This window comes from Carassius carassius, chromosome 22 (genome assembly GCF_963082965.1).
Source record: "Carassius carassius chromosome 22, fCarCar2.1, whole genome shotgun sequence".
Lineage (NCBI taxonomy): Eukaryota > Metazoa > Chordata > Actinopteri > Cypriniformes > Cyprinidae > Carassius > Carassius carassius.
Window position 1 is genome coordinate 14,046,918 of NC_081776.1, and position 15,202 is coordinate 14,062,119.

Genomic DNA, 15,202 nt, shown 5'->3' on the forward strand with positions numbered 1-15,202 from the left:
GGAGAAAATCTACAGCCCAAATAATAACTCAATATCCAGGTGCTATTAAAACGTGCCATTGGTTTTTTTTTCAGTACAAATGCTTAATGCAAACACTTCTGTGATCATTCTTGCACATCTGAGTCACACATTTTAGACTTTTTGCTGAAAAGTGGCATTTTCCCATTTTCCTCTCCTAAAAGACCTATTTCTAAGTGTAGATACTTTTTTTTTTTTGATTAAGTTCAGTATAAGCCTCTGGTAATGTATTTAATTTGTACTTTAGAGACATTCATAGACATTAGAGACATTGTTTATAACTATTAAATGGTCTTCAATTAACAATTTTTTTGAAGTGAAATACATACTTAAATTTCCTTATATAGGGGAGATATCATAAACTGTTAGACACACAAGTGAGAGTATTCAGAGTGATTTAATTCATTTTTTGTTATGTGATTGTCCATTTATCTTTTATAAATTGAAAATTGTTTTCTCCAATATCCTGGCAGCTGAATTGTACACTCTTGTGATTAAATGTTTGGCATTAACCATCAAATAGAAAGTATTTTATAACAATTTGTGCAAGAGATATTGAGGTTAAAGTTCTCTGTTTGAGACTGCATTGATAGACTTGACAAGAATGCAGCTCAGCTTTATTAATTAAATACTCCAGTAGGTAGCCAGTGGTGTATAATAAATCATACTGAATAGGGGTAAATTGTCTAGAATTAGTGTCTGTGTGTTTATCACTTGAGTCTCAGAATGCTTTCTCGAGGTTAAATAATGAAGAGTGGCATCCACTGCAACTGGGGACAAATAAAATGTAATCATATTAGAGGAAGAGGGAGAAAGGAAATGCTAGAGAGAATGAATGTTGAGTGTGTGCAGTCATGTCAATTATGCAATTATTATGTGATAAATGTCGCATTTATATCAAGCAATTTTGTGCATATCCGTGCTTTATAAAAACTGTACAAACAAGCAGAATATTTTCTACATGCAGATTATAGAAATTATATAAACACAGAAATGCTTGTATTCTTATGGATAAAAGTGATTTCTAAATAAATGAAAATACTTATTTAATAATAAATATATACAATTTATACATGTATACATTTGTAAATATAAATATTATATAATGCATATTTTAAAATGAATCCGTTTCAACAAAGCTTTTCTGTTTACTTTCCCTAGAATAATTTCAATTTTAGAACACAGTGCACTTTATAATTAACCGAATATTAAATCGCCTTTAATTCTCCAGAGCTCAAACCTACTTCTCCTTCATATTTAATTTAAGGTGATTTCCTCATCACAGGTCTTTATGTGGACATTCAGACATTGTAATTCAATTGTACAATGAACAGTTTGTTTTATTTAGAGCTGTGCTAATTAATGAACATCAGCTCTGCCTTCAGGCTACTTTAAAGCTGTTCAAAATACATTTAATTGAATATTCAGAGTAAAGTATGTGAACCTCAGTTCTTTTGGGAATTATGTTCTGTGTTATGTCACTAAATAGGAAACATCTTATAAACTAATACTGATTCATGTAACATGACTGCCAACAACTAGCCCGGTTTAACTGAATTCCTTCTATATAGTTTGATAAATCTCTAGGTTCATAGCTGTGCCTTGGCCTGCTTTGCAGCCTGATCATTTTCTGCTTTTTTACACATTTTAAAGCATAAGGCATCATTCTTAGGGCCCATAGCTGGACACCCTTAAGACTTTATGCTCTGCCCTGAGGCTGAGGTGATAATGTTTGGTGGAGATGGCCATCTGTGAGCTAGCACTGTACTAATGTGATCTTTTCTCCTCTCCTGCCAGTTACCACAAAAGAAGAATTTGGAGAAGAAAAGGAAGAGGCGGCTGTGGTTTCTGCAGGTACTGTGATTTTTGTTCTTGTGAATCTTATCAGCATTAGTATAGTGTTGTTCATGTCGCACTAGAACCCTGTAGATTCAAAGTGCAATGTATTGTAGATCTTTTAAGAAACTGCAAAGAGAAACTGCTTTTCTAAGAATCTAAGATAAAGCTATACCTTGAACTCACTCTATAATATTTCAACTGATATCATCAATCCATCAATCACAGAGCAGAAGTTGTTCTCATAGCATGATATCACTCTCTCTCATTTCTCTTTTTTATGAATTTAAGGCATATTATTAGCTAGGAGTCACTATACTAAGGAGATTTTTTTTTTTTTTTTTTTTTTATAGTAGTAGCTATATTTATTTTCTTAAAATGATTAGCAATATAGATCGACTTTACAGATAACAGGATCATGTGAATTCATAATGTTTGTTTGTGTGTACATTACAGTAATATGTAATATGTACAATAATACAGTAATATATATATATATATATATATATATATACTGTGTGTATATATATATATATATATATATATATATATATATGATGGTTAAAAAATATCCCATTAGATCTATTACCATTTTCACCATATAAAGGCACTCGACATGTTAACCATTTAAAAGATTTTTACCATATTATTTTTACAATCTCTTACTGTTAAAATTACGATACATTTTTACAGTGTAGACTAGTATTAGGATTTGCTGTTGTATTAAAATTGGTATTGAGAATTATGAAATGTAAGCTACATTTCTTGTATTCTAACAACAAAAAAATGATTAATAAATTCAAATAATGTATAAATTAAAAACAGATTGAAGAATATTTTTCTTTTCATATGAGTTGGTACAGCTTAATGACAGACAGTTGTGACATAAAATTACTTATATGCATTGATGTACTGTAAAAGACTGATTGCAGCAAATTTATTATGATACATTTCTGTTAAATCCTTGCAATCTCTCTAATGCTATTATCGTGACTCCGGGCTGATTCATCCAAGTACCCGACTTCTAGTATTAATGCTTCCACTGCTACTTTGCTGAGCTGTGTGTGTTCCTCTCTCTCTTGTGATGAATGGAGCTCCTGGACCCTGTCCCAGCTGTCATCTGTGATTGATGCACTGTGCTTGTCTTCATCCAGGTTTCTTGCACTTGGTACATCCCTTCCCCCATCCAATTTTTAGCCTCATCCTATTAGACACAGTATTAATCACCACAGCACTGCTAATTGCTTTATAATCCTACCCCTGAGCCGTACAATGTGTTGAGAGAAGTCACCTCTGAATCCCATCACTTTTCCCTGCCATCTCCGTATCTCTGGCTCCACCATGTTCGGTTTTGATAGCAGTGTATTACCCGCAATTCCCATCCTCCCCTAATCCTCTCCTGATTTCCTCAGCAGATAATCTAGCCAAGTCACTCACCGTAAAATCTGCAATGCCGTACCTATGCTGATGTAAGAGACAAAGGACCTGGTTGGATTTGTCAGGATGGCCACTCATAGGATAGGAGGCAAGCGGAGGTCGACCTCAAGCACTAAGCCTAAGCCCTTTTGCTCTCAATCGGATTTCAATCTAATGGGATCAGAATTTCTCAATACATTCCTACAGGCCCACCTACACCACACGTTTTAAGGGTCTGACTAATCGAAACACCCAATTTAGTTAATAGACTCAAGGGGGTCTCTGCATCCGTTGGGGCTTGAGAAGCCTTGGTCTAGGTCATTTAAGTGTTTTCACAGAACCTAAGGGGGTATTTGACATTCACGCTTCATTCCAGATGTGGCTTTGGGTAACTATACCGTCATGAGAGAAGACGCAGTGCATTGAGCATGGAAATGGAGGATTATGGGGAATTAACTCAAGCTTGAGCAATTGGCTCCACCAGGCAACCCTGCAGTCACATGTTGATATTTTTATTTCTTGCCTCCCTCAGTGATAGATGACATGTTTTCTCTTTCTGAGAGTCAGTAAGCATAAATTCTCCAGAAAGCGAAGGCACCTTGTTGTGTGCTCCTTGTCGATGGGATAGATTGACAAGCCACTCAGGCTAATCAGAACTCCCATGTGGAGAGCAAAGCCCTGGGAAACTCATTTAAAGTTGTCGGACATATTTTTATGCAAAGCACATCAACGTCAATAGAGAACAATCAGGGGAAATATGAGAAAAATGAATCCATCTGTGAAAATAATCAACATGCTGGCCTTTTCAGCTTGTCTTTCATCTGTCTTCATCCAGGCATCTGATTATGGATTGAAATAATTTAGAAATGTGAGGTCTGGTAATGGAGGTGAAGACCATTCTGGAGATATTTGGATATTTGGAGCTTTTACAGTGCTGTTAGCATGCTACGTCTCACCATCGGTGCTATAACAAGGTGTACATCATCCCTCTCTAGAGTGCATTAGGGGCACTTTGTGCAGGCTTTTAGTACCCCATTCTCTAACTCTCTTCCCTCTCTTTACTTGCTCTTCCTCTCTTTTGACACACTTTAAACAGCATATTACCATCGCTGGCCCGTCTCCCTCATTTTCTCGACAGATAAGGATGCTTTTTTCAGGCCTGTTCCTAACAGCACAGGCTATGCCCAATGTTCCTCTTTTAATCCATCACATTATACTATTTCATTTCTTCTCTAATTCGTTAATCAGCGAAGCGCCCAAGCTGATATGACCATAGTCATACCAGAGGCAATTTCACATCTCCGGTTCGTCTCTCGATTTCTGCCCGGCGAATGCTCAGATTGTTACTTTAATAACCTTGTCATGGATGTATCACAGCTTTTGGCACATGACTCACATTAATGCATCGACCCATTAAGAGGAAATTAAGGGACAGACTTCTGCATAGGACTGTCTTATCAACAGCTGACAGATGGACATGTCAGAAAGACATGCCATGAGGGTATTTGGATGCAGCGGCGCATGCTGGAGGGTTAATCCTGTTGTGTGACCTCTAATTAGAAATTAGACATGAAATGCTGCAACAGTAAGTGGGATTATTAACAAGAAAAAGTGGCATGTTTACAGATAAATTGTGTATGATGTCTCAACTAGCAAAAATATTACAAACCTGAACTTTGAGGCTGAAGCAACATTTTATGCAGGAATAATAATAGTATACCACGAAGCATGGTTTACACCCAAGGAGTTTAAAGGGGACTTTGTTAGGTCTTCCACAAATGGAAGATTGCCTAATGGTTTTTCACATCACATGCCACATTCTACATCAAATTTGACGTCATACTAAACTATTGATAGAGGTGGGAGGATGTGCTTATTTAGGGAAACCATTGGACATTTGCAGACATCACAGTTCCACGCTAATCCATACATTGCAGCACAGCAAAATTATACAATATTAATACATAATAATACAGTATTTATATATTAATAATACAGTAATATATATTACGGATGGATATGTTGGATATATCAATACTGATGCGAGTATTGAAAGTATCGATACTCAAATAAAAAAATATTGATACAAAGGTGTTTATATTTACCTGTGATTTTGTTTTTGTGACAAAAAATAATGCATACAATATGCATTAAATTGGACAAATAACCTATGTTAGCAAATAATTGTGTGGGAGGGATTTTCCTGCTCATCTGAACACGCACAAATGTTGCAAGGCAGAATCAATCAATACAGAGAGCGTTCACTCACATCTGACAGTGCGTTTAAATAGAGCTGTGTTTCCCAAAAGTAGCCTATAATAAGAAAGCATTGATGTTTTTGGGAATGACAGCCCAGAACAATACAGATATGTTTGAGTTATTTCACAATAAACATATTGAAATTGTATCCTAGTTTGTGCAGTACATTTATTTAAATTTGAATGTTAAAAGTTCATTGTTCATATTGCTCATGTTCTATTCTGTATTGTTAATGAAAAATCATACACTCTACGAATAAAAAGGTAGCATTTTATGCATGCATCAGTCTATCACTGGCAGTCCCTTATGACAATGAAATATGGTTTTCCTAAAGTGACCATAGTTTAACTATAGTATTTGTAGATTTCCATGGTTACCACTACAGTAAACAAATTTTAACCATGTGTAAACAAAAATATAACCTAATAAATTGCAGTGAAGGCGTATTGAATGTTAAAATGAGTTTCAAATAAAAAGTTAAGTATTATTACCCATTGTACTCTTAGTAATTTAATATTTAATAAATTTCATTATTTAAAAGTTCAGTTTAGAAGTATCGTATCGATATCGACGATACTGGCCATTTAAAAGTATCGGTATTGTATCAAAAACAAAGTAAGTGGTATCGCCCATCCCTAATATATATTAATACAGTATAAAATATAAAATGATATAATGTAATTTCTTCTTTTAGATGTTTCTATTATGTTATAATACATTGTAAAAGTAATTTATACCTTTGACTGCAAAGCTGAATTTTCAGCAGCCATTACTTAGTGTCACATGATCCTTCAGAACTCATTCTAATATGATGATTTGGGGATGAAGAAACCTTTTTTATTATAATCAGGGTTGAAAACAGTTGTGCTGACTAATATTGTGACCTTTATGTATTTAAAATATTTTTAAACAGAAATTTTTAAAACAATAGCATTTATTCAAATCTTTACTGTCGCCTTCGTTCAGTTTAGTGCATCTTTGCTGAATAAAAAAAATGTATTTAAAAAATTAAACCTGCAAGCAGCATTGAAATGTTCCTTGTACCCCGGAGCAACCTCCACCCGGTGGCCTTAGGAAAACAGTGAATGGTGACCAATATGCATTTAAAGTGGTAAATATAGGTGGAATATGTCAAAATCATTTATATGTTCCAAACTTCTTACTGTCATCTGGTGGCGCTATGGTTTTAACTGAATATTGGCAGTTGTAAGTTTGGTGCAGTTTAAATATGGTATGTTTGGGTTGCTGTAAAGCATGACATATTCAGGCCAGGACTTTTATCCAGCATGTGATGTTTAGGGCAGTTCGGACATTGTATGTAGTTACAATAACTTAATTTTCCATGGAGAGGGAATCAAATTTTGTCAGGCCGCCACGGACATGATCTTTAACAAAAACTTAAGATCTTTGCAATTTAACATCGCAAAGGCATTTAGATTAGACTGAGAAAATATAATTTTGATATCATTAAATCTCTATGAGGAGTCCATTACAGCGTAAAAAATGCCACTTCCTGTTGGCAGCAGGTAGTGCTATGACTATACCTGAATTTGGGCTTGAGCATGTGTTCAGGACAGGACTCTTATCAAATATGTAAAGTTTGGAGCAGATCAGACATTGTATGCCTGATTTATAGCAACTTCCCATTTCATTGCGAAACATTGAAATCTGTCAGGCTGCCACGAACACACCCTTCAGGGGCGAAAATCTCATCTAAATGTTGGGGGGGACAATAAACATAACATTTCTCACAAGCAAGTTTTGAAGGGGACACCAATAAAACAGGCAAAATTGTACTTAAGGATATGTGTACAGAGAGGAAAGCCTTACTATTGCATGGATACCGTTCCATTATCCTTCTTCTCAAAGTTTCTTTCTGGTTCAATGAAAAAGCTGACTAAATTGACCAAAACATTCTTCAAAACATTTTTTTTTTGCAATGTTTTTGAAGTTGTTTACACATTCAAGCCACCAAAATACAATGGAATTTGAACTTAACTTCAACTTTTATTTATTTATATAGCACATTTAATAGCAGTGTTGTTGCTTCACAGTTATAATTAAAACATGCATATATAAAAACATTTGCCATGCCTAGCAAAATGAAGGAATACACACTCTTAGACATACACCCTCACACAACTGTATGAGATCGGTATAGACGTGAAAAAGAGGAAAAAAATAAATACAATTATTACGTCAATGACTGATTTGTTCAAAAAGTGGATTCACTCAGTTAGGAAACACCTCCTCAGTGTTTCTCAAAATTAGTGCTGTTACTGCTGTAGCTTAGTTTTCAACTTTTTTTGTTGGTGAAATAGAGCTAAAACAGGCAATATGGTGCCTAAAATGCACTTAATATTAACTTCTTGTTTATTCAATATTAATAAAAATCTAAATCACATTTGTTATGCTAATATCTGGAGAACAACTGCACTCTTAGTATGATGTTATATTAGATTAACCATATAAAATGAAATAAACCGACCAGTGGCGGCTCGTGGATTTTAAAATAGAGGAGGCAAACTAATTGTATTGGTCTGGGGATCCCTGCCGATTGTTATTATTATTATTTGCTTAACCACTTTAAAATGCCTTTTTGGTGGCTTTTTGTCAGAAACCGTAAAAAAAATATATTCAATATCGATACTCATTATAAATACTTGGTAAATTATCAGCCCAGCCGCTCCGGGAGACGTTCAAACCATAGACTGTATAAAAACAGGTTCAAACTAATAGCATCTAATTTATGTCTCTATGATGGTTGGTTGATATACCAGAAGGGAGGCTAGCATCCTATATGATGTTACTTTTCTCAGCACTCCTCAGCGCTGAAAGTGAACACTCGATGCTGATTGGTTCCCCTGGCCTCCCCTTCTCTTTCACTTAGCGGTTGTAATTACATCAGCAGATTCGCCACATTCGCGATAGAAAAGCGGAGCTTTCATGTAATGGTATTACAACTGTGAAATTACAAACAAAAATATATACATTCTGATACATGAACTGAAATGAATAGTGAATTTTATTAACATTAAATCTTCCTCATTTTCACCTTAAAATTTTGGGGAAACTGTGCCTCCCCTGCCTCACCCGACGAGCCGCCACTGAAACCGACTACATCATAGTGAACGCGGCAAAAAATCTAAATGCGCAGCACTAGTCTAATCTAACGAACAAGACTTGTATATGCGTACACTATGGGTGTAAGACGTTATTAAACAAGCTAGGTAAACGCCTGTATAAAACAAGGGTAAACGTTATAATCGCTAACAGCGCAGACTACATCTGTGACAAAAGTAAATTGGTACACAATAATATTTTTTGGACACAATTTATTAATGACTCAGCATCATCTATATCAAAGAGAAAATAATCACGTCATCCGATGTTGAATGTGAATAAAGTAAGCTTGACTTATGGAGTTCCACAACTACTGAAACACGTTGGTTTTCTCGCACCGGACTGTGTGTGTGTGTGTGTGTGTGTGTGTGTGTGTGTGTGTGTGTGTGTGTGTGTGTGTGTGTGTCGGTGGTGGTGAGGTAAAAGGGGAGCAGGCAGTGGACCAAAGCAATGTGAGGCAAAGCAGGGGGAACTCGAGATGTTTAAAACTTTTTTTGTTGTTGCTCCGTTTGCATTTGTATTGTTTTTCTACTTACACAATTAGTTTAACTATATATCATTATATTATTTACAATACACATATTTAAATTATATTTTAGGGGGGGACAACCCTCTGATAGGGGGGGTCCAGACCCCCCCGCGATTTCCGCCTATGACACCCTTCAACGATAACTATAGATCTTCACAATTTAACATCACAAAGATGATCCAGTTAAAACTGTAGTAGGAGCTCTTTAAATTACAAGGCCTGAAAATGGCAAAAACTGAACAAAAATCAAGGCAATTCAAAATGTCTGACTTGCTGTCACATTAATGACTTTACATGCTTGTACCGAATATTGTACACATACGTGAAATATAGCGGGAGGGGTGCTTAGTTGAAATTTTATAGGTGGTGCTATCACGCCATTTTGCCACGACAAATTCTGACACCCTTATCAAACTCTTATTGTTTTTGATAATGAAAATAAATTTATATCTGCATCCTAACTCAAGCTACTGTCAAATTTGCATTTCTAAGAGACAAAAAAATATAATATTATTAATATTGCAGCCTGTACTGCAAACTGTGCTGAAGAAACACGTCAAAGTCAGGCAATACAAACCTGTTTCATGGTTTGAAACAATATAATATATGCAGAAACTTAGAAATATTTTTTTTTCTGCTAAGATATTTTATTTTGTTCAAAAGAATTTTAAAACGTGAAATGCTTGTCATGTTCTTATAATAAAGAGTAGTTTAAAACCACAATTAACAGTCTGCTTTCTACAACTTTCACTTAGTAGCAAAAATCTGCCTTTAAATTTAAAGAAATAAAGTTTGAAATTTGTTATAATTATCAATATTGACTGATATGAAAAGAATATATATTATTGTGATATTATTTTTGGCCACATTGCCCAGCCCTATTATTATATTATATTATGAAAATTAATATTTCATGGACAGTAGAAAATATTTATAACAAGTAAATATTCTCAGTTGTTCTCAGTTCTCCCACTATTGTTGTGTGTGGCACACAGTTATCTGTAGAATATGCACAGAGATTAAGAGGTCTACTTCTGTGGTTTAATTATTTTCGTACCATTTTCTTTTTATGCCTAATCTGATGTTATTGTACAATAGAGCAGTGATGATGTTAGTGTCAGGGACACATTTTACATCCATTTATAATTAGAACAGAAACCTAACATGGCTGTTCGGGCAGATGCTAACCATATCACTTTCATGCCAGTTTCTCCATGGTAACAGAGCCATGTGATACAGTTACTCAGTCAGCTGTCAGTGAAGCGGAGCCAATGGAGGGGGCATTGAGAATGTCCATTTGAATTGAATTTGAATTTAATTTGAAATCTAAATTTACCATCTAAAGATCAAATTGAATGCAGTGTCTTTAATCCTCTGTGTGCCAGCACATTCACTTTCAGTTTTTACTGATTCACAGAGAAACCGTAAATTCTCAGATACAGATAAGACTAAAATCAATCGAATCTAAAAAGAGCCTATTTTTATTTGTGCACGTAGACAATAACAACAAAACATTGTGCTTTTGCAAAATAAAAAAAATAAAAACACTTTCTGAGCAACTTTCTACACATCACAAACTCAGCGAAATTTGACACAGTGCCATGAGAAATATTTCTACAGAAATCTTGTCTACTTTTTAACGAATTAAAAGACAAAACGAATATTGTCTGATTATGTAATCGGTATGAAACTAAAGCAAGGTCGTAGGTGGAAGGTGAACTCCAGGGTAAGACTAAAAGCAGCCAAATGTATTAAACATCATAAAACCATCTCTTTAGGCAACAGCCAGGGTGTCATGTAGGCTAATAAAATATGTTTAATGGGACTGAATTTGTATTGAACATGATTACAATAAATATGAATATATACATAGTTAATAAAACATTCAAAATGTATAATTAGGCTATATAACTTCCTTTCCACGGTTAATCAAACAATGAATAAATTATAGCTAACGTTATATAGAAATGAACTGACATTATCACTAACTTCAGAGGCGTCATGTCCATTCAAATTTAGGGGGCACATGCCCCCTCAGATTTCTGAGCCAAATGGATTTTAAATGCAGCTTCCAAAAGACAAAAATAGCCAAACTGAAATGTATTGTTTAACTTTTCTTAAGCTTTTTTTTATTATTATTCAAATATGTTGTTATTGAGAGTATTTCTATTTGTTAACCAAAGGAGGTTAACAGTCCACTACAATCTGCTAGACTATTAGGTTTGGTGAGCTTGAGTCGGAAGTATTGGTAATTTGAGGAGCTTAAAGACCTTGCCGACCTAACTCTGTTTTCAAGTTGTTTTCATCCCTTCCAATGCTGTGCGGCTTCTCATTTGTGAGTTGGTCACGATGAATGGCAACCAGCCCCCAAGGGCTTTGAAGTCAGATTCTTGCATTGATCTCCAGAGCTGCCCATCATCTCAGTGGTGTGGTGGAGTGCTGTCCATCACAAAGATACCTAAATCTACTCAGGTTCAGTTTTTTTTTTTTTCTGTTGATGAAATTGAAGCCATACAGAAAGGGCACTCAACACAACTTGCATTTTGATTGCATATAGAAATATTTTGCTCTGAATATGTTTAGTATGTAGCTCGTCTACTGATAAATTGTAAGTAAATATATTTGGGCAGCTAGTGTCAGTGAACTGAAAAATTACAGAAGGCTGCTTAAAGAGTTAGTTTACCCAAACATGAAACTTCTGCCAGTAATTACTCACCCTCATGTCGTTTCAAACGCGTAAGACCTTTGTTCATCTTTGGAACAGAAATTAAGATAATTTTGACGGAATCTGAGAGCTGTCTTACCCTGCATAGACAGCAACGCAACTGAAATGTTCCCAAGTCCAGAAAGTAGCAAGGAGATCTGTAAAATGTCGAAATTGACCAATTTGCCAAAACATAAAATAAGTGAACTGCAGTTAGAGAATGTTAGATATGAAGTTGGTTTCTGAAATAAATAGACATTTCCAATTATTATACATAAGATTGCAATTTTAAAATATAAAGTCCCAATGACAAGAAATAAAGTATTTTATTTATTTAGCTGGAATGGGTTTCAATAAATTGCACTCATATTCAAGACTTATATTGAAAACAATCTTTGTTGTATTATTTAATTTGGTTTCTCTAAGTAATTTATGTTGTTTTTATGGATTTTTATATATTTTATTGACAAACAGGACAAAGATACATTTTTTTTTTTTGCATCTAAAATAGCCGGTCATAACTAGGGTTGGGAATTGTTAGAAATTTTCAGGTTCCGGTTTTGGTTCCACCTAGCAGTTCCAGTTCCGATTTCCGGTTCCATTAGAATCATTAAACAACTATAAAAAATAGTGGTAAGGAAAAATGCACAATACTCAACTACTCAATGCTCAGTACTGTTTATTACCTACTGTCATCTAAATTTAAAGGTCGCCAATGTCAAAATTCAACATATTACAGTATACAAACTTTCAGGTTCCGATTCCGGTTCCATTTAAATGAACTATTATTATGTTTTTTACTATTTTACCTTCAATGAATGTAGTGTTGCTGGAAGGTCGTGAGTGATGTTGAGTAATGCTAGTACATCACTCAGCTTGTACTTCAAAGTTGATGTTTTTTACACTATCAATAACATTTTGCTTTTCAAGCTGGAATGAGCTGGTTGGCCAAATAGTCCCTTGAGGACTGAGACATAAATTAATGACATATAAACTGTTATAACCATGTGCACACTCCCATAAAGCCCCTATTTTACAAATAATAATAATGCATTCAGGAGATGGTGTGATGCAATGAGTGGTTTCCACTTCTTTAAACATTTAAAATGCATGAAAATAAATATTTGCTATCACTTTGTTTAGCACTCTTGAAATGACCTTTACACTAAATAATCTATCCCTCATACTTACATAACAATAGCAATCTATTTATTTAGTGGACCAAGTTGAAGTCAGTATGTATATTATTGACGATATGGGACAAATATAATGTAATTTACTGGCGACAGGTGATGCGTGCTACCGGTACATTTACAGTCAGCCAAAACGACGTGCACAGTTATCAAAGGCACTAGTGCGGGTACAGTCATGGGAAACATGTGTTCGGCAGTTAAAGACACGATGTGGCTCAGCGAGTCTGTGGAGTGCGCGTCATTAGAAACAATGTGCTCAGTAATTAAAGAGGCAGGGCGGCATTTTTGTTATTCGGTTTGTGACGTCCTTTAAGGGAAACGCCGAATCATCAGAACACCGGTCCAAGGCTGCTGACAGCGCTTGGTCACATGTCGCACCAGAACCGTTTTCAGAACCGAAACTTAGAAATTGCTCAAGGTTCCAGTTCTTTAAAAAAAAAAAAACTAAAGGGTTTCCAACCCTAATCATAACCCAGATTGGTATGCCTATGTTTTGGTCCACTCTCTTATGTTACACACATGATCTCTCACCTTTACAGTTTCAAAGAGACTTTCCACTATTCTTTACTTCTGTCACAACTGCTAAGTCATAGCTTTCATCTGCTTCAAGGCAAGAGTAGAATAAAATGAGAAAAAGTAGGGCGGAGTAGGGAAGAGAACCAACCCACGCAGTGAGCTGACCTATGCCCATTGCAGCCTAATCATTTTATCCATGGTAGCACAGTAGAAATGTTTCGGGATGTTGCATTAGAGGGATCAAAGCGAGAGCATCCTAATCTGTTCTTGAACTGTATGAAATATCTAGGGCAGGTTTTTTTCTTCTTCAAATTGCGCTTAGATCATCCGCCGGTGAGTCATACACATCATCGCAGGCTCTAGACGCTTCCAAAGCACATTAATGCAAAGTAACATTTGGTTAGTGTAAAATTTTCTAAATCACATAAGAGAGATGCAAAAATAACTGGATTTGTGCAGATGGAAGGGTTGCTGTATGCATTGCTTACAGTTTTTGTATGAGTATGTGTGAAAAAGTAGCATGTGCGCATTTTAGTTAGTAACTGTCATCTTAATCCTTTTCCCGCCATTTAACATGAAGTGTACGTGGTGTGCTCAGGGATTAGGTCTAGCCTTTAATTCTGTATGTCTTCTGCAAGTGCACAAGCTTTAGACTTCCTTTTTAATACCATATGAGGATCAAACCAATTAAACCATGGAGCTAGAAACCTTCTAAACAAATCTAACTTTACCTGTTAAAAACATGTTTTCCTTTCTTTAACGCCCATATGGCATTTAGAAATGAACAGTCATATTGTGATATTATACAATGCAAGCAAGCCCACAAACCCTCCTATCACAAGTCACAACAGCCAATACACAGTAAATTTCAACAAATGTAGGGTAAAATTTAGAAGCAATCCATCTCACTTCTTAATATGTTCCTTTCCATCTTCGGCTCAATTGGACCAATGCTGCATTCCATTTAGCGCAGAATATAGATTTGAAAACTTCCTTTTTGTAAAAGTGCAACAGAATGCCAGTTCTGGAATTTTAGATAGGGAAATTGTTTTTGAATGATAATTTCTAAACAGTTGTAATGTTGTGATTCCTGATCATAGCTGGTCAGTTTGGTTCATGGTTTATTACATATACTTTTTTTTAATATCCCGCTCTGGGTATATGATGTCATGCTGACATGGTGGCATGCAGGTAGATATGGTTTTATGTCACATTTAAGGACATAAAAAGCATAAATTAGTCAGAGTTTATGTATTATATTTTTATTAGTGCTGTCAATCAATAAAAAAAATAGAAAAAAAAACGAGTTAATCAGACATTTTTTCTGAAATTGATCACGATTAATCGTGATTAATCCCACCTAACATTAAACATTTAAAATATACTTTTTATTGCAGTAATTTCACATTCAATCATAAAATTAATGTACAAACAACACAAAGTATATTTTTTATTTTTGTTTTAATGGCATCTTGTTTATAACTGAAGGCCAGTATCAATGATACAAATACTGATTTCTCTATAAAATTGCCCCCCCCCACCCCAATATAGCCATTCAACATTACAGTATAATTGAGAACTATCAATTTTAACATTTATTAGACTTGA

General features: G+C 35.0%; 1 protein-coding gene across 2 annotated transcripts in view; it reads left to right on the plus strand.

The window, feature by feature from the left end:
• The window catches only part of LOC132099017 (synaptotagmin-1-like), a 196,278-nt gene that overhangs the window by 57,683 nt on the left and 123,393 nt on the right, over positions 1–15,202 (plus strand). For both annotated transcript variants that reach the window (XM_059505377.1, XM_059505379.1), the window contains exon 2: positions 1,816–1,872. The gene's annotated coding sequence lies outside the window, so the exon portion shown is untranslated. The remainder of the gene's footprint in view (positions 1–1,815; positions 1,873–15,202) is intronic.